We start from the raw sequence: 21,078 nt of genomic DNA, 5'->3' as shown, positions 1-21,078 counted from the left end.
CATAGGTATATAGCAAAACCTTGTCTCAAAAAAAAGAAAAGAAAAGAAAACAAAACAAAACAAAAAAGTGGATTTTGGTTGCCTGCTGGTTGAGTATCAGCAAACCCAGGTTGCAAATCAGTCTTAACTGTTGGACCAAGTCCTATCAATCAGGAGTGAAATCTTGGAGCTTCTTCCTGAGGAATCTGAGATTGAGTTCTGATGGGAGAGAAAAGGTGCTATAACCAATTAGTGACACTTGCCTGAGACACAGGCATGAGGGGAATGGAACACTTTGCTGCAGGTCTGGGAATCTAGAGCATCCTTTGTCCTTCTTCCACAAAGCCTGCCTTGGGTGGGATGGCTCAACAGGTAGAGACACTTTCCATACAAGCCTGATGACCTGAGTTTAATACCTGGAACCCACATAAAGGTGGAAGGAGAGAACTGACTCCCAAAAGTTGTTCTCTGGTCTCCACAAGCACATCATTGTATGCACTTGCACACACATACAGCACACACATACAAGCACACACACACACACACACACACACACACACACACACAACAGTAATGACAATAACAATAGAAATTTAACAGAGAAAGCCTGCCCTAGCTTCATGCCACAAGCCTCCAAGTTGGCTGCTCAGGCTCTACCATCAAGGTTTGTGGTTTAGATATGATTTGCCCCCCCCCCAAAGCCTTGTGTTCTGAAAGCTTGGCGGTTGGCTGCTCAGGCTCTACCATCAAGGTTTGTGGTTTAGATATGATTTGCCTCCCCCCCCCCCAAAGCCTTGTGTTCTGAAAGCTTGGCATCCCCAGTGTGAAGGCACTGAAGTAATAGAACATTTTTTAAAAAAGAATTTTACTGAATTTTTATGTATTTGGTATGGCTTAATCATATTTAGATCCCCTCCCCTATATGCAACCCCCGTAGCTCCCCCCACTGGATTTCATATATTCTAACATGTATGTTAAAGCCTATTGGGTCAAGTTTGTGTCCCCAAATGTCCCTCAGTGTGAGTCCATCCACTGGAGCCTGGTCAGCCTATCTAGCATCACTCCCTTAAAGAAGACCAACTCTCCCTCACCCAGCAGTGATCCATTACCAATAGTTCTTCAGCTAAGGTTGGGACTTCTTACCCATTTCCCCTGTGGCTCCTTTAAAAGGTGGGGTCTAGAGGAAGATAATTAGACCCTGACAGCTAGCCTTGGGAAGGGTTACCGTATTTCTAAGAGAAGGTTGGTATAAAATGAGCAAGCCTTACCTCTCCTGCTCTCTGCTTCCTTGCTTTTGCACAGGCCCCTTCTGCATAAGGTTGCTTCCCTTTCACTTCTCTACCATGTCGTGACACAGCTGAGAGCCTGGCCCAGCAGCATGCGTCTTCTAGACACCAGAATCAAGGTCTAAATAACCCTCTTTTCCTTGTGAAGTACCAAACATCAGGTACTTTGTCATAGTAGCATGATGGGCACCCTGCTACTTGTGAACTTTCTGACCTTAATCAAATCATTTAATTTCTTTTTTTCAGCTTTATTTTTATTTCATTCTATTTTTTTCTTTTTTATTTATTTATTATTTTTTAGAAAAAGCATTTCGTTACAACAGCATTGACATATTCAATAACAATTTTCTGAGCTAAGATGCATCTTTTTCAGAATTGGCTATAAATTTTTAGGTTTACAGTTGAATTATTACAGTTAAATTCATTTTTAATACAATTGACATCAAGATGTTTGCACATGCGTTTCTAAGCTCTATATATCTAATTACTACTAGTGACAGTCAGTTACTTTCTGAGCTCCTTGGCATCTGAGCATGGATATAAAGTCCATCAGGTAGATTTCAATGGTAATGTTTTTCACATCTACTAATTATTATTTTTTATCATAATTTTAAAAATTTTTAATGACTACGTCAATGGTAATGTTTTTCACATCTACTAATTATTATTTTTTATCATAATTTAAAAAATTTTTAATGACTACATGATTAGAAGAAGCATTTCACTGCAGGTTTAACATATTCAGTAACACATTCCAGAGCAAAAGTACATCTCTTTTTAAGCTTTCAAATAGGCATATATTATATACTGAGCATATTCCCCTCATTCGTTTAGCCTCTATGCCATAGTTTCCTTACTCAATGAAGTGGGCCTAGAAAGAGCACCACTCAGCAAGGATACTGTGAATATCAAGTAAATCAAGACACAGATGTTCACAAACGTTTAACTGCCTGTTATCCTTTCCAGGCCAGCTCAAGTGCCACTGCTATCCTGGCAGAGTTCTCTCTCTCTTACATGTGCTAATCTGGGTGCTTTTCCCTTTCTAATGTTGGTATTCAGTCTCTATCTCTGCCTACTCAGCCTCCTGTTTGTTCTTGGTGGTGTTTAGTAACCAGGCATTGAATGAATGTGTGACTGCCTGGGTCGTTGAAGAAGCACAGGAGCTTTCTGGGAAACTCCACAGGTTTCCCTCTCCCTCCACAGGTTTTTCCTTTCTAACTTATGACTGTGCCAACACTGATGAAAGATAAGAGAGATGGAGGAGGAAGAAATAGGAGAAATGAGAGGAAAAAACTAGGAATACAGAGAGGAGAATGGGGTGGAGTGAGGAGAAGGACACCGTTTTTTAAATGTAGGGAGGGCTGGGGTGTAGCTCAGTGGTAGAATGCTTGCCTAGCATGTGCAAGGCTCTAGGTTTGTAGTAACGCACACCTGTAATCTCAGCACTTGGGAAGTAGAACCAGGATGATCAGAAATTCAAGATCATCCTTAGCTACATAGTGAGTTCAAGGTCAACCTAGGCTACATGAGACTTACTAAAATAATATAAAATAAGAAATAAGAATAAATAAAATAAAATGTGGGGATTAGAAAGGATGAGAATATCAAATAGCTTAGTGGGGTTAGGGGAAGACTGGGAAGATGATAGCTCAGCTGGTAAAGTGCTTTCTGTACCTGTATGAGGACCTAGGTTTGATCCCCAGAACCACATCATCAAGCCGGGCATGGTGGTGTGTGCTTGTAATCCTAGCATTGTAGAGGCAGAGGCAGGAGGATCACTGGGGCTCCTGGCCAATCAGTCTAGCTTAACTGGTGAAATCCAGGCTAATGAGGAAACAGGTGGTATCTCTGAGGATGACACTTGAAGTCGTCTTCTGGTCTCCAGACACACCTGTAAACACAAGAACACGCACATGCATGTGCACCAACACACACGTACACACACATTAAAGAAGAAAAGAACGGGGGGGAGAGATGGAAGGACAGTTACTAAAGATTTTGGCAGATGGGTCTGTTGGTGGAAGACCAGTTCCAGCCCGAGGCTGATTGGAAATGCCCTTAGTCCTGGGACAGGGTATCTGTGAAGGGACCTGCTTCTCAGCTAAGAGTTGCTCTCTGGACTTAGACTACCTGGACTTGAGTCCTGACTCCCCTACCTAACTCTTGAGTAACCTTGGGCAAGGACATACCTGAGCCTTGATTTCCTCACATGTACATCTATGTTTTGATGCTAAGGGAAAAAAAGGGGCTTTCATAAAATCATTGCATTAACTGCGTTACTGATCTAAGTCATCAACAAAGTTTGGGACATGCAGTAGGCTGTCACCAGATCACAGCAATAATAATAATTACTGGAAAATGCCAGGTGGGTACACAGTCTCTAACACATCCTCTCTGCACTGCAGTTTGACCACTTGTGGGAAGCTGGGGAGCACTGAGCCTACAGTCTCCAGGAGTGCACAGACCATCCCTACAGAAGACTCCAGAATCCTCTTTCTGAGCTTTTGATAGGTCCCTTGATGGGTCCAAAAGCCACTCTCAGCTTCCATCTCTGCTGTGACCTTTGGTCCTCTCACTGCCAGGGTAAGTCTTCCTGCAAAGGGGGACAAAGGCCAGAGGCTGTGTACTGACCATCACATAGAGGGCCCCAAGGAGAAGGTTATAGGCACTTGTGGTGAGAAGTCCAGATTCTTTTTGTTGTTGTTTTTGGTCTTTTTGAAACAGGGTCTCCCTGTAGCCCCAACTGGCCTGGAACTCACTCACTATGTAGACTAGGCTGGCCTCACGCTCACAGAGATCACCTGTCTCTGCTTCCTGGGTGCTAGGATTAAGGGCATGCACCACTGTGCCTGGCTAGAAGTCCAGATTCTTGCTTGGGCTTTCCTGAGGCAGCACCAGAAGACGTGGAAAGAATACCTGTTCTCCTTCAAATCACTGTTTCACACTCTTTTAGTGGAGGAAACTGTGCCCACTGTCATCAGTTTCATAGGTTCACCAGAAAAGTTTTGAAAATAAAGGGTCCACTCCTCTGCTCAAGAGTTTCATTGTTGTGATCATTTATTTCTTCTCAAAAAGATGAAATTTCAATACAGGATAGAAAATCCTTTGGAGAACTGCTACACACACACACACACACAATGAAAAGGTTCTGCCCAACCTGGTGTAGAGAAACAATGAGAAGAGGGATCAGGTGGGTGGAGGGAGCAAACTCAAAGGCCTGTGCTGGGGACAGCAGGGAGCCGGATGGTCTGCAAATGGTGAGAGGTAGGGAACCTTTTCCCCTCTCTGAACTTCCTCCTTCAGGGACTGGACAGGAAGACAAGATCCTGAAATACCCTAAGAATGGTGTTTCTCATCCTTCTCCAGTCCAAACAAGGAAGCCAGGAAATGCTGCCAGCGCACGATTTAGTTCAAAAGGCCCAACTCCAAAGACCAGAGTGAGTTCAACTGCAGTCCCAAGTCAAGGCCAGGAGCACCTGGCGACCCAACCCCAGACCACATGTTCCTCTCAGAAGCCTTTGCTCTGGAAAGGCTTTAACTATATCTTACCTGCTGATTGGAACAAGAATATTTTGGTTGGCTCAGATGTCAATCAAATCAGAAAATTATGATTGATTAGCAACAATGTGAGGTATCTGAACAATGAGAAGGAATTCGTTTGTTCATTCAGCAGCTCTTTATTAATGAATGCTCCCTGCTTTAGATTCTGAGATGCTAAGGGCTGAAAGGCTAGAGACAAGAATGTTGGGCTTCTCCAAGTCTATGTTCACATGATCACAAAGACATTTTCTTCAGAAATGTGAAAACAAAGAATTGTAGGGACTTGAAATTTATACCATTCCAAACCACTTTTCAGAAAGGCAATAATATTGAATATCACAAAAATCGTCCCTCAACCATTCTCCCAGTCAACACTGCCCCTCCCCAATAGGTGACCTTTGTCACTAAAGACTCATTTGGCATACTCTGGGCCTTCATATATGGAGAGATCACACCTTGAGCACCCTGTGTATCTGACTTCATTTACTGCTTTTTACTTCTATGAAATACTATAGCAGATTTTATGTCCCCATTTGGCTATGGGTAGACATTTAATCTTTTCCAGTTCGAAACCATTCTGACTCAAGTTTCTATAAATGTTCTGTATGTTTCTTTAAAAATTTATTTTCTTTATTTTTAATTTTGTGTGTGTGTGAATATGTACACATGAGTACAGGCACCACACCCCCAATTCAGATCCCCGCGGAGGTAGAGTTACAGGCAGTCATCGAGTGACCCAACATGGGTGCTGGGAAGTCAGCTCAGGCCCTCCAGAAGAGCAGTAAGCTGAGCCTTCTCTCCAGCCCTGGGTGCGTCTTCTTGTTCCAGTTCATCTTCACCTATGTCAGGGACATGCTCCATCTTAGCTTTGCCAAGTTGAATTGGGTCTTTGGGGAATAATCAAAAGGTCTAGACCTGGAAGTGAATGAGGCGATCAACAGATTTACCTTCTTCTAGAGAGAAGTGAAATTGTTTTTTTTTTTTTTTAAAAAAAAAGCCTAGAGTCTGCTCACTGCTGCACCCCCTCCCCTCCTCAATCAAAACTTGCTCCTCTGGCATACTGTTCTGTTCTTGCCCTTTAAAAGATATTATGTGCTGCTCAATGAGGAGTGCGTGGTCTTTGAAAAGTACAATGTTCTATATAAATGCAGGGCGGTGGCATCCTTATTGTTACTGTGATTATTTCTGCAGGGGGAAAAGAGGAGGGGCCAGGTTCCTTCCCTAGCCCCATCCCTCCTGCAGTGTCTACTAACTTATCAGTGGGGTGCCTCTGTGAGGTGTCGATAGTCAAGTCAGACCAGGGGTATTGTCTGAAGACATCAGGAATAACGCAGGCAGAATGATTCAAAAAGAAATCAATGGTCCTAAAAATAGCAAAGAGAAGTTCCCAGAATAAAATCTTCTTGGGGGAAAAAGGGGCTGAATGGTAAGTTGCACTGTAAAAAGTCAAGTGTTTTAACATGTCTCTATAGAAAGATGAGAGATCAGCTTAGAAGATGGTGGCATGCAGGCAGCCAGGCCCGGGGCAGGATCCCTGGGAGAGGACTCTCCTTGTGTCCCCTCTAGCTCCTTCCTAGTACCTTGCAGGAAGAAAGGATCCTTGGTGGGAAAGGTGGCAGTCAGGTGATAATAAGAATCACACAGGAGCTGGGCATGATGGTGCCTGCCTGGAATCCCAGCAGTCAGAGACTGAGGCGGGATGATCCCAAGTTCTAGATCAGCCTGGGCTACAGAATGAAATCCTGTCTCAAAGAAGCAAATAAATCACCTGGCAAACAAGTTAGAAGCTGTCTTGATAAAACTCATCTGTCAGTTGTGAGCTCTTCAAAACACTGCCCCTCTGGCCTGCTCTTTGACAGCAACTGCTCCATAAAGGAAATGTTGGGGACTCCACCCAGAAAGAATATTCTGAGGACTCTCAGATCTCACTAGTTCCCAAGCCCTCCTTCATACCTTGCTATTGAGTCCCTGCAGAATCTGGGGTCACTTTTATTCAGAGATGCTATCTATGGTTGTACACCTGACTGTCAACATGAGAGAATTTTCCAACTCTTATTTATAAAGATAATGATGTAAAATTTGCTAAAATATCAGAACTTACCTGATCAAACAGTAACCTAATGATCGAACAAGATTTTTTTTATTGATAAGAAGCAGTCTATATGGCTGCCCAGTGGGGGAGGTATTTTGTGTGTGTGTCTGTGTGTGTGTGCATGTGTGTGCACTCATGCATGTGTGTGTGTGTGTGTGTGTGTGTGCACTAGTGCATGTGTTTGCCAGTATGACAATCTTGGGTGTTGTTCCTTGAGTTCCATTCATGTTTTTGAAACAGGGTCTCTCAGTGGCCTGAAACTCATGTAAACTAAGCCAGTAAGCCCCAAGGATCTGCCTGTTCCTTCTTCCCCAGTACTAGGTGGCACATGCCACCACACCCAGCCCGTAAAACGTACTATATTCTTTAGGATGTGCCTCCCTAGGGTGCTGATAGGCCAAGCATGAAGATATATATAAATTGCACCTAGCATCCGTTTGTGTTTCTTTCTTCACAAACCAAAGAAGCTGGAAAACTCCCAACTGGGGTTCTGGGAGTCTATTATTTCCTGCTGACCTCCCTTAAGGACTAAGATGCATTCTCTTCTGTTTTGTTTTTTGAGACAGGGTTTCCCTGTAGCCCCAGCTGGCCTGGTACTTACTATGTAGACCAGGCTTACCTCAGTCTCCAAGAGATCCACCAGCCTCTGTCTCGTGAGAGCTGAGCTTACAGGTGTTGTGCCACCTTGCCTGGTTACTAGGGTATATTCTGAGAAATGTATTGGCAGGTGATTCTATTGTTGTACAAATACCCTACAGTGCCAAGAAACCAAGATGTCTATCAAGTCACTAGGCCGTATCATCTGATGGGACCACTGTCATCCATGCAGCTACTGTGGACTGGAATACCATATTGTGGCACATGACTGTATTTCCTCCTCCTAAGACATAAAAGGTACAGCAGGGAGAGGGCATTTTCCTTTTTCTGACTGTCACGTGTGGCGATCGGTGGCATCGAAATATTGAACTTTTCATTAGTTCATCCCCAACATTCATTCATTCATAGAGTAAAAAGAGTCCATGTGGGAAGGAGATCCTGATTCCTGCCAATGTGCTTTTTTTGTTGTTGCTGTGTTTGGGTTTCTGGGATGGAGCCCAGGGATTCACAGATACTAATCAAGTGCTCTACCCGTGAACCATATCCCCAGCCTGATAATGTGTTCTTGTGCTAATGCTGGAGCTGCATCTGCTGATGGGCAGAAGTAGCAGCCTTGGGCATGACAGCATCTTAGGAGTTGTTCCTGCAGCCCAGGCTTAAGCCAGCTCCTACAGCCCCTCTAGTGGCTTTATAAGCACCCAATGTTAAATACCTTTCTGTTCAAAACTCGTGAAGTGGATTAGGTTGCTTGCCACTCAATTCTGTCTGGTAGAGGAAATAAAAGTAAACACACTATGTCTGGCATGGTGGTACATGCATTTAATCCCAGCACTTGTGAGTTTGAGACCAGTCTACATAGCAAGTTCCAGGCTAGCTAGAGCTCTACAGTGAGAACCCATCTCAAAACAAAACAAAAAAGTGAATATACTGCTTCCATTAAGGATGGTACAGCAGGGCAAAAGTGCTGTGAAACAGACAGTGTTTCCAAGGCTAGTGATAGAGTTTCCTTTCTGGATTAAATGCACAAAAGTTCCAAACTCCAGTCACTAAGCAAAACCACATTCTCTTACAGAAAATAATGACATTGTGTTAATCACTATACTATGTATATGGCATTTTACCCACATGTCCTTAATCAAGATAACTTGATATTATAATTCCCATTTACCAATTAAGACACAAGTGTTCAGAGAGATGGCCCAAGGGTCCCTGATAAAATATACCACCAATATATCACCTCTCTAGAGCTGCTTCTTTTAAAATCAAATTCTCTCAGATCAAGAACCATGCACTGAATTCCTAGTATGTCACTGTGAATGAGTGTATGACTTTGTTCCAAATAAAAGGGGAGGAAAGGGTCTGCTGGGGAGAGAACTGTGTCAGTAATGTGCTTCTTGTGTAAGCATGAGGATCTCAGTTTAATCTCCAGCACCAGGCTTGGCAGTATATGCCTGTAATCCTGGCACTGGGGAGGCAGAGACAGGAAGATCCCTGGGGCTTGCTGGCCAGCTAGTTTAGCCATTTGGTGAGCTCTAGGCTGAGTGAGGGATTTGTCTCAAAAAGTAAGAGCAATTGAAGAGCATATCCAGGGTTGATCTGTGGCCTACACACACACACACACCACACACACACACACACACACACACACACACACACACACACACACACCGGATGTGGCGTGTACAAGAACTCCATGCCTTTTACATGAAGACAGAAGCAGATGAGGTAGAAAAGTCATTTGCTCACCAGCCTAACTTTTCTAATGGCCAGCACTGCTGTCACATAGCTTTTCTTCTGGGTGGGACAAAGTCCTAGATCTTCTCTAGGGACAGCCATTGTCACAGGAAGGTAGGGGTAGACGGAGAGGATGATATGGCCACAGGAGCCAGCCTCCTGCCTTTGCCAAGAAGCTTAAAAGCATAGGCCCTAGAAAGCCCTGTGTGGCCTGGGGATTGCCAAGGACCCTGGAACTGGAGTGGCAGAATATCCAGCATGGGTAACAAGGTGACAGCTAGGGAGGATTCCTTGTCAACAGCTCCTTGGGTGACTCCTGGACCTCAGACAGGGATATCCACCCATGTGGCCTTGCCGTCTCCGCCAGGATTCATATTGTCCGACACCTGCAAAAGAACCATTTTGCTGTCAGCCATCAGTGTGGGCTAACAACTCACAGAGCTAGCACCAGCCCGGACAATCTAGCCCAGGGAGATGTACCTGCAGAATGCATTGCCAAGTTAAAACCAGTCGAAACTTCCTTTCCCCCTTTATTAATGTTTCCAGACGAGGCGTCCAACTCAGGGGTGGTTCACAAAGGAATTTGATAGGAAGATGTGACACCTCGTTTTAAATTCCTTCACTGCGTTTCTGAAGTTGATGGAGTGTCGGGAAGTGCAGCTGATAAAGTCCACGGTCCCCTCCAAGCAGACTAATCAGACATGAAGTCTTGGCAAGAGATAACCAGGGTATAGGAGAGTCAAAATGACATCACATCAATTCCATTTCAGATCCTGTCCACACCAGTGCCTATCACCACTCCAGGTGGCTGGCACCCTCAATACACAAGAGGTATTTTCAGATGGGGATGCCTGGCCCCCTTGACCCTGGAGCTGTCACTCTGGGGTATGTTGAGAACATTGTCACTATGTGTAAAGCCACACACATTAAGGGGCGGTCATTCTGGAGGTGAAGCCGCTTCATATTGCCCACCTCCCAGTGTTTTAATAGGCAGGCCTTTTAGTGGGCATCAGAGACCGACCTAGAGCCCTCACCCAAATACAGGACAGGGTTTTCCATCTATTGGTGTTTCACATCAATAATGAATTGCAAATACTATATTCACTTCAAGAGTATGTGGCTGGCATACAACCCTTACCAAGTGATTTGCAGAGAGAATTGATTTCATGTTGTTTAAAGACGGGGAAAAGAAACAAAAGCCAGGTATGGAGGTGACTGTGAACACTCTTGTCGGTTTAATTATGGCTCCATCTTTATCAGACATCGGTTCTTTCCTCTTCAAATTAAGACATCCAAGCAACTTGAAATGTAACAGTGATGAATTTTTCATGTTCTCCCTACCTCGCCTCCTGGCTCAGGGCATGGTTACCAGCCCACTCTGAGCTTTCTTCAATAGATAGTTAACATGACATACAAGAGTCATCTGCGTGACACAGATAACTCAGGGGAATGGCACCAAGTAAATGAGATGCATGAGTGTCTGGATGGAGCAGAAGATAGAAGTTCTTCGAACTTCTTGTTTAATTTATAGAAATGGATTTCCCTCCTGTGCTTAAGATTTCAAAACAGTAATCATATTCTGAAGAGGACATGTCCCCACTCCAGGTACTAATATCAATATGTAAAAGAAAATCATTAACTGGATGTACCTCTCAGCAGCACCTATTACATGTCAACAAGCTAGCTGAGGTGATAAAACAAACTGCTAGTGGAAATTTAATTACTAGCCATTGAGATTTGGGCAAGGAGTGGGGATTCTAGACTCATTACCTGGCACCGGAGGCTGCTGGAAGCAGTCATCCGCCTGGAACGAACAGTTTTAATAGGTGTTTTCCTTCCCTCGGAACCATCAGTGCACCAAAGGCCACTCGGAAACTTTTCAAAACAGGTTCTTTGGGGATTGCAAAGGCGACGTGCAATGAAGGCTAGAAAGATAAGAAAGCAAACGAAGATGTTTCCAGGCACAGTTCTGGGGCTGCCTGAGGGACTGTAAAGTCACTTTATAAAGTGATTTCTGCATGTTTAATTGTGTCAGATTCCTGGCCAATGGCCACTTTTCAAGCTGGCATGACCGGTCATTTACACTATGATAGAAAACAAAGTCCTGCCCTCTGTAAAGCTGGCTAAGCTTGTTTCCTCTCTCCAGGTGCCCTGTCTAGGCCAGGCCAGGCTTGATGCCCCCTCAAGCACTGCCCATGGAGCCTTCACAGCAAGCACTTCAAGCTCTCTCCCTCCCAGTCACACCTCCTTTATTCCTCCTTGGCATGGGTGCAGGAACAGTGTTCAGTGAGTGACTGAGTGAAGGATGGATGCCAGTGTGACTCAGCTGTCACCTGGGAACTGCCATGCTCCAAGGTCTAGGTATAAATGATATCAAACTATACTATTTCTACCCAGACCAAAGCCCTCTACAGAATATCTGAAGACTCTTTAGGGGGATTACCATCTCAAGGTCATGTCAGCCTTGGGGATTGGCAACATCCTACATCTTGTCAACCTTGACACGAAATTCAGCTACTTTCTCAGTTTTCCCAAAAAATAGCTATTAATGTGCAGTAATTTGTGTGTTTGTGTATATGTACATGTATGAATGTGTGTGCACATGTTTGTGCATGTGAGCACATGTGCACATATGCAGAGGTCAGAGGACAGCCATGAGTGTCAATTCTTGCATTCCACCTGTCTGAGACAGCGTCTTCTTTTTCTTGTTCACTGCTACATAAGCCAGGATAGATGGACCATGAGCTTCTGGGATTTCTCCTGTCTCTGCCTCCCATCTCACCATAGGAACATGGGGATTGCATACTTGGGCCATCAGACCCAGCTTTTATGTGGGTTGAGATACAAGCTCAGGTCTTCACATTTATGCAGCAAGAGCTATATTCACTGAGCCATCTCCCCAGCCCTCATGTGCAGTGGTTTTAAATGAATAGGCATTCAGGAAACCTGTCTGGCACAGCCCTGCCCAGCTTGGCTCTCCCATCTTTTTGCTGACACTTCTCCCTGGTCCTGAATGTGGGATACTTTCAGCTTCCTTCCTTGCACCATGCAGAAGACCTGAGTCAACTGTCTGGGGAGAAAATGACGATGCTCTTTCCTGCTTGGTTGGGAGAGAGGGTTTTCCAGGGGGGTTTCCAGCTTTTAGTGCCAAAATGAGACAATGAACTGGAAGCAGGGCTAGTTTAGGGGGACTGTCCTGACACTGATAGTGAAAACTATGAACAATATGTTTTCTCCTTATTTGTTATTGGTATTGTCCCACTCACCTGGGAAAGAGCCCTTCCAAGTCCCTGTGGTCAACCTTAGCTATACCTGAAACTCTACTGCAGTAATTTCAAACATCTCCATAGCCAGCCTTAACCTTATTCAGGATCTGTGGGGTAGGACTTGGGAGAAAATCTAATAAGCTTTTCAAGTGGTGCAATGTGAAAACAGGGGACTAGTGGACTACGACAGAGGAGCAAGGGTTTCAAGGGGTCCCTAAGGTCAGACTGTCTGTTCTGCAGCCTGAGCTTTCTTAGAAGCTTCGAGGTGAATCTGTTTCAGTGAAATAAATAATGTCAAAATGTATTTGTGTGTGTGTGTGTGTGTCTATGTGTGTGTGTGTGTGTGTGTGTGTGTGTGTGTGTGTGTGTGTGTGCTTTGAGACAGGGTCTTATATAGCCCAGACTGACATCAAACTCCCTTGACTACTTAGTCAAGGATGACCTTGAACTTCTGACCCTCCTGCCTCTATTTCCTCAGTGCTGGAATTGCAGATGTGCACCACCATGCTTTTCTTACGTGGTAGGGGGATCAAACTCAGGGCTTCATGCATGCTAGGCAAGCACTCTACCATCTGAGTTATATTCTTAGCACTATGTTGTGTTTCTATCTGAATCTATTCTGTTTTTCACCCAGCCTCGTTAAAATAGCAAACTTGCTTTTGTTACTCCCCTTTCTCCTTCTTTAAAGAAAAAAAGAGACACACTTCTAATTTTCTTGACAGGTGGTTAGAACTGACTGATAATATCTTACCAATCCAAATGTAAATGATGTAAAATCCTAAGGGCCTGCCACCAGGAATCTCTGGTAAGGGGAAGTGGTTGCTGCACTGAATTAGTGCCCACATAGCTCTCTGACCTAGTTTACCAATCCCTTCCTGGTCAAGACTTCTGAGATCTGGGTCTATCAGCTCTCTTTGGGAAACTCCCCAAGATCCTAGGACTTGGAACCCTGACAAACTTCACAAGCAGAGAAATGTCTAGCTTTATATCTGTCACTGAAAACCTGATGGAGGATTTGCTGCTGTGGAGAGAAGCCGAGTATTCAGTCAAGTCATGTGAATCTATGCAGAGATTGTAAGGTGCTTAAGTTTTGATGCCTCAGTTTTCTCATCTGATATATGATGATGCTCATAGTGACCCTGCCCACATAGAAACAGCATGTGGAAAGGGCTGAAATGAGAGTAAAGCTTTGCCTTTCTTTTATTAATTCCATGAAGATTTAGCGTACCCTTAGTACATACGAGTTAGTAATGGTCTTCATCTTCAGGGGCTTACCATGTAACAGATGTCTAGAAAGAGCTCTCAAAGGACTCTGCATAGTTCAGAACTGGTGGTGTCATTGAAAGGAAGTTTATGAAACTGACATCATATGGCAGCTAGACCATTTGAATTTAACCCAGATGACTAAAGTAGATGACCCTTTCACTGTTTTGGTAACTCCATTTGAAATAGGAAGTAGAGGGGCTGGAGAGAGGACTCTGGTTCAGAGCACTGACTGCTCTTGGAGAGGACCTGTATTCGAATCCCAGCACCCACATGACAGTGTACAACCATCCGTAACTCCAGTTCCAGGGAATCCAATGATCAATTCTGGCCTCTGTGGGCACCAGACATGTATACAGTACACTCACATACATTCAGGAAAAACACCCATACACATAAAGTAAAAATAAATAAAATCTTCTTAAAAAAAATAAAAGAAATAGGGCTGGAGAGATGGCTCTGCGACTAAAGTGCTTGGTGTGCAAGCATGAGGGCCTGAACTTGGATCCCCAGAACACTGAGAAGCTAGACAGGACCACAGTAGCACACATCTGTGATCCCAGTACTCCGACAGTGTGAGGTGGGAGAATGAGACAGCACAATTCCTGGACATTCACGGGCCAGCTAGCCTGGCGTACACAGGTGAACTAGAAACCCTGATTTATACAAGGTATGAGGCAAGGACCAACACCCCATGTTCTCTTCCGACTTCCTCCTGTACATTGTGATACATGCACATCTATATTCACACACACTGTACACACACACACACTGAACACACACAATTTTTAAAAATATATTTTATTTATTCTTTTTATTTTGTGTGTATGAGTGGATTGCCTGCATGTATATAAGTGTACCCATGTCATGCAATGCCACAGAGGTCAGAAGAGGGCATTGGATTCCCCTGGAACTGGAGTTAAGGACAGTTCGTAGCCACCATGTGGGTGCTGGGAATTGAATCCGGGTCCTCTGCAAGAACAGTCAGTGCTCTTAACTGCTGAGCCATCTCACCAGCCCCACATTTGTTTTTTTAAAAACTAGGAAATAGCTGGGCATGTTGACTCATGCCTTTAGTCCTAGCACTTGGGAGGCAGAGGCAGGTGGATTTCCATGAGATCGAGGCCAGCCTGGTCTGCATAGTGAGTGCCAGGCCAGTTGGGGTTACAGGGAGACCCTGTCTCCAAAAGCCCCCCCCCAAAAAACCTAGGAAATATTTAATATATACTGTTTCTAAAAAGTCTACAACCATAAGCTAGGTGTGGTAGCACACATCTTTAATCTCAGCAATTGAGAGGCAGAAACAGAAGGATTTCTGTCAATTCAAGGCCAGCCTGGTCTACATAGAGAGTCCCAGGCCAGCCAAGGTTACATAGTGAGAGGCCCTGTTTCACACACACACATACACACACACACACACACACACACACACACACACACACACACAAAACTACAACCCTTGATAATATGGTTGGAGGGAGGTATGTCTTTAACACAAATCTTCATGGGCACACTGTTGAAAGTGTCTATAACAATGACTAACATCATTGTGTCCATTTCACAGATAGGTCATCTGAAGCTAGGAATACAGAAAAAGTAGCAACCTGGAAAGAAAGCTCCAGAATGATGTTCTAACTTCCCAGGCTAGCATTTCTGGCTTTACAAGATAGCATCTCTTTTCTCTGTTTCCTTTTTCAACCCCTCAGGGACCAGAAAGGCCCAAGGCACCATGAATTAGATGCTATTTCACCTCCATGTCCCTCTTCTCCATGCTGCCTGTTCTGGACACTTGGGCAGCTTTTTGATATTCAAGTCTCAGCTTAGCTGTCACTTGCTCACTTACCTTGGCTCTTCTCTATTAAGTCATTCCAAGTTATGGTCTCCATAAACTATGGTCTGGCCTTTATTTATTTGGTATTGTCTTCTATTAAGGTGGAACCACTAGGGAATTTAAGACTTTGTCTCATTCACAACTGTATCAGCTATGCCTAGAACACTGTCTGGCACATAGTAGGTGCTCAGCTAAAACTTTGTTGAATAATGAATGGATTTGGCCCTATCTGTGAGATACCAATGACAGAAGGAACAGCTCAAAGAGAAAGAAGTGTGTGTCCCAGGCCTCAGTTTCTCACTTGTGAAATCAGACAGCTATACCCAAGAGAGGATCAGAGAAAAGAGGAGCTGAAGGCCAAATGAGAAAATGATGAAAGTACTTTGACAAGTGAAAATTCGAGTTAAGTGAGAGATGTTATTATCTTCTGCCATCTGCTTGACTCTAATCTTTTTCCCTCGGTGAGCGGACCTATTGATTGTAGCTTGCTGGAGGAAGCTCTCACTGTCTAATTACTGCCCCAGCTCAGCCTGTCACTGTGTCCTCTACAGTCAGCACATCCTGACACTGACCCCTGATGCCACAGCCCTTTGCCGAGCAGCCAGCAGAGAGGGACACGTCTCTTAGGATGTGGGAGGAGCTGCTCTCCTTCTGGTGGGGAGCTGAAGCCCCTGTAATGCAGGAAGACCCACTAGGGAGAGTCCAGGACCCTGGTGATTGCTGTAACAGACAAAGGCCATAAAAATGCCACCAGCTCCAGCAGCCAGGGCCTGAGCCAGGCAGGGATGTGCCCTGTGACAATCCATTAAATGGCCATCTCAGACCATGGTACGCAAGAGAATAATCCCTGCAAACTTTTTCTGTCCTGGCTATGATTAACCAAGAGGAATGAGAATAAAGACTTTCTAACACTGGCCAATAATCATAATTAATAGCTGAGAATGTGAAGCTGAGAAGTTCAAATGTGGATGTGGCAGACAGAGAAACTACCCTCAGATTTTACATTTAGCCACACCCTTCAAAAGGCGGGCCCTGGCTGTTGAGTTAAACTGGTCCCAAAGATATCTAGATTTTAAAAGTGTGTATGTTTGTGTGTGTGTGTTTGTGTGTGTTTGTGTGTGTGTGTGTGTGTGTGTGTGTGTGTGTGCTTGAATTGAAGGCAGGAGGTTCTGTGAGCATGTGCACATGTGTGTGGAGATCTGAGGACAACTTTGGGTGTTGTTCCTCGGGCACCTAATACATTTTGCTTGAGACAGGGTCTCTCATGCAACTGAAACTTTGGCAAGTAGGCTACACCAGCTGACCAATGAGCTTCCAGAATTGTCTCAAGCTCCTCCCTCACCATCGCTGGGATTATATGTACCCAGATTTTTACATAGATTCTGAGAGTCTGAATTTGGGTCCTCACTCTTGCAAAGGGAAGCATTTTATCACTCTTAAGACTGGAGATATGGATCAGTGGTAGAGCACTTGCTTAGTATTTGTGAGGCTCTGGAGTTGATCCCCAGTTTTGCAAAACAAATAATTTGCTCTTAAAGAATTAAAGAAAACTTTTTGTCAGCAAAAAGAGAGAAAATGAAGCTTTTTCAAGAGTGTCTGTCATTTACAGGAGAAGAAAGACTACATAAGCAAACTGAACAGAGTTTTTTAAAAAATCTCTTAAACCTTAATTTTTATCTTGAGTTCCACCCCTCAGGAAATAAATGAATTAGGTGAAACCTAGAGAGTGTCACTTAGAGGGGGCTTAGCTAAGCCTTGTTGAATGAATAAATGGATACTGATGGGGTTAAGAAATAGACTGAACTAGCCTTCTTCATTCATCTTAAACAAAAAGAAGATATTTTATCAGATATAGATTCATAAAATGCTCTAATAATGTCTTACTACTTTACTTTTTCATTAAAAAGACTTTTCTTGGACTGGAGAGATGGCTCAGCAGTTAAGAGCATTGGCTGCCCTTGCGGAGAACCTGGGTTTGATTCCCAGCACCCACATGACAGCTAACAACTTTCTGTAACTCCAGTTCTGGGGGAACTCAATTCCTTCTTCTGACCTCCTTGGGCATTGCATGACACAGGTGCACTTACATACATGCAGGCAATACACTCATACATATAAAAGAAAAATATTTTATAAAATAAAAAAGATCTTTCTTATGCAATATCTCAATTGATCCTCAAATAGCTCTAAGAAATAGACAATTTTATCAATAGAAGTCTGAGATTTGGAGGCATTAGAGGCTGAGATTTGGAGGCCCAAGATAGTGGTAGAAAAATAATAGGCTAGTAGATGGAATTTTTGTTTTGGTTTTTGCTTTTAGAGAGGTGTTCTTATTGTGTTGCCCATAGGTTTGGCTCAGACTCCTAGGCTGAAAAACAATCCTCCTGCCTCAGCCTCCCAAGTAGGATTACAGGCATTGCCATTAGACCTGGTATGTGTACATGTGTATATGGGTTTATTATTTTTTTATCGTTTTATTGTTTACCCTATTTTTTGAGACAAGATCTCATGTAACCCAAGCTGGCTTCAATTTCATTATGTAACCCAGAACTTACTATGTAGCCCAGGCTGGACTTGAACTCATTGATCCTTCTGTCTCTACTGTCCAAGTACTGGGATTGTGGGCTTATGCCACACACGTGGCTTCAGACCTGGATTTGAAAGAACATTTTTAAATATCCCAATGAATTAAAAACTAAAGAATATTTAGAATCAAGCAACTGGAAGAAAGTGGAAATTCAGAGAAATAATTGGAATACTGAAGATCACCTTGGCCTTGAGGACATTTGCCAAATCAGATAAATTTTGGTTTCCATTTTCATGAGTTCACAGCCTAGAGGGGAAGGAGAAAAGCCTAACCTTTATCTGAAGGGTAGGGGATGACACAGAGATGTCCCTAGCTGTAACTCTGACATCAAAACTTACCGAACTACCAGTGTTAGAATGAAGGAGAAATAAACCAATCAAAGGACTGCAAGCAAAGATCACACACATTCTATTTTGACATTCCGTGAAGAAAGAATTATTCTGACAATTTATAACCATAACGCATTTCTTCCACGGGTTTAAACTTTAGTTCTATACTTTCTGGGTTATCTAAGAAGCCAAGATTTAAGAATTTGAGAAAGTAAATCTGAATTACTAGTGGACTGGGGCAACTAAGGAGTAAAATGTTCTTTCTCTGAAGGAAATTCAGCCAAACCTCAAAGAATTAATCTAAATTAAATTTCAAATATCCAGACATGGTGGCACATGACTTTAATCCCAGCACTTAGGAGACAGGAGCAGACAGATCTCTGTGAGGCCAACCTGGAGAGATGGTTCAGTGGTTAAGAGCACTGAGTGGTTTTGCAGGGGACCAAGGTTTGGTTCCCTGTACCCACATAGTAGATCACAATCATCCATAACTCTGGTTCTAGGGGATCCAACATTTTCTTCTGGCCTCTGCAGACATTGTATGCAAATGGTGCACTTACATACACATAAAACCACTAATACACATAGAAGCAAATAATTTTTAAAAAAAGAAGGAAAGTATTAAAAATATGAGTAAGAGGTTATAGAAATGTCAGTGTAAATTGGAAAAGGATTCAGACTGAACTTTCATCAATAAACATACATATAAAACTATTGAAATTATACACTGGAGAGATGGCTCAGTGGTTAAGAGCACTGGCTGCTCTTGCAGAGGACCTGGGTTCATTTCCCAGCACCAAGATGGTAGCTAACAACTGTCCATAATTCCAGTTCCAGGGGACCCAACACCCTCATCTGTCCTCCTTGGGCATCGTACAATACAGGTAATACACTCATACACATAAAGTAAAAATCAATCAAAAAAACTATTGAAATTTAAAACTTAGTAAATGACTTCAGCAGATGTTATATGACTGAAATGAACTAGAATATACTTCTGGAAAAATAATCCAGAATGCAGCTCAGAAAGACAAAAAGAGGAAAACTGTAAAAGAGCATAAGCAACATGTGAGACAGAATGAGCCTACCCTACACGCTCAAGAAAATTGAGGGAGAAGAGGAAAGAATTCCCCACATGGGCTGGGGAGAGGGCTCAGTGACTGAGACACTTGCTGCCATCCCTGGGACCCACATGGTGAAGAGACAGAACATGACTCCCATCAAGTTGTTCTCTGACTACACACACACACACACACACACACACACACACCAATAAATAAATGTCTATGTAATTTAAAAATTTCCCCAGATTCTGAAAATCCCCTCAGTTCTCAGAAAGATAAATGAGATAAAAAGAGATGACTGAGTAAACGCTGCAGCTAGCATGGCTTGCAAAGGTATTTGGGTTCTAACCCTTGTTCTAGTTCCTCATCACAAGTTTAAGGCCAGGTTGAGAGTGATTAATGGAGCAGCATCCATGCACAAGGACATTACATTACACTGAACTTTGAGGCCCTACTAAGACTGTTCAGCACTGGGAATGGTCCTCAGATTGGGTTTGGAAGGGAAAGATGCTTTTCTAGAAAGTTCGAGATGACTCTTTCACAGATGATGCCCAAATTACCATGGTTTGACTCAGTAACATTTGTCTTTACTGTGGTGCAGAAGCAAGGTATTCACTAGGAGCTGTATTTTGAATTTTGACTTTGATCTTTTCCCAGGCTATCAATATATGGTAAGAGTCTCTCTCCATGTTAAAGAGCAGCAGACAGCCGCAGCTCCCACTCACACAATCACTCTACAGTGGATGGAATAACTGAGCTTTGATGTTCCATAGGTTAGGTGGAGCAAGTGCATTTCCGACTTACAGTATGTTTAAATATTTACTTATTTATTGTGTGTGTGCACACGCATGTGTGCCTGCATGCCACGGCTCTCATGTGGAAGTCAGAGTACAACTTCTGGAGTCAGTTTGCTCACTCCACCATGTGGATCCCAAAGATCTAACTCAGATCTTCAGGCTTGGCAACATGTCCCTTAACCCACTGAGCCACCTTTCTGGCCCCCAACTTATGATATTTTCAGCTTATAATGTTCAGATTTTTCAGGATATAACCCCAACATTTTCTGGTGTGTGTTCTCACTGTGCTGACTTCCATCTGCATTATTTAGATAAATGAATCAGAGGCTGGGGTAGCCCAATGGCAGAGTGCTTGACTAGCATGTGATAGGGCCTAGGTTGATCCCTAGCACTAGAGGGAAAGGAAAGAAGGAAGGAAGGAAGGAAGGAAGGAAGGAAGGAAGGAAGGAAGGAAGATAAAGTTTGGTGATAGAGCACTTACTTTGCTTGTGTAAGTCCTGGGTTTCATCCATAGCACAGGAAGAAAGGAAGAAAGGAAGGGAAGGGAGGGAGGAGGGAGGGAGGGAAGAAGGAAGGAAGGAAATATGGAAAGGTGAGGAAGGAAGAAAAGAAGGAAGGGGAAAAAATCATCTCAGTCACCCCACAGAGGATCCTATCTCTCTGAACCTACTACTGAGATTTACCATTACAGTGGTCATGCTAACCCCCTTATG

The sequence above is a fragment of the Nannospalax galili genome, unplaced genomic scaffold (genome assembly GCF_000622305.1).
Source record: "Nannospalax galili isolate Female #2095 unplaced genomic scaffold, S.galili_v1.0 scaffold286, whole genome shotgun sequence".
Lineage (NCBI taxonomy): Eukaryota > Metazoa > Chordata > Mammalia > Rodentia > Spalacidae > Nannospalax > Nannospalax galili.
This window is presented reverse-complemented; position numbering follows the sequence as displayed.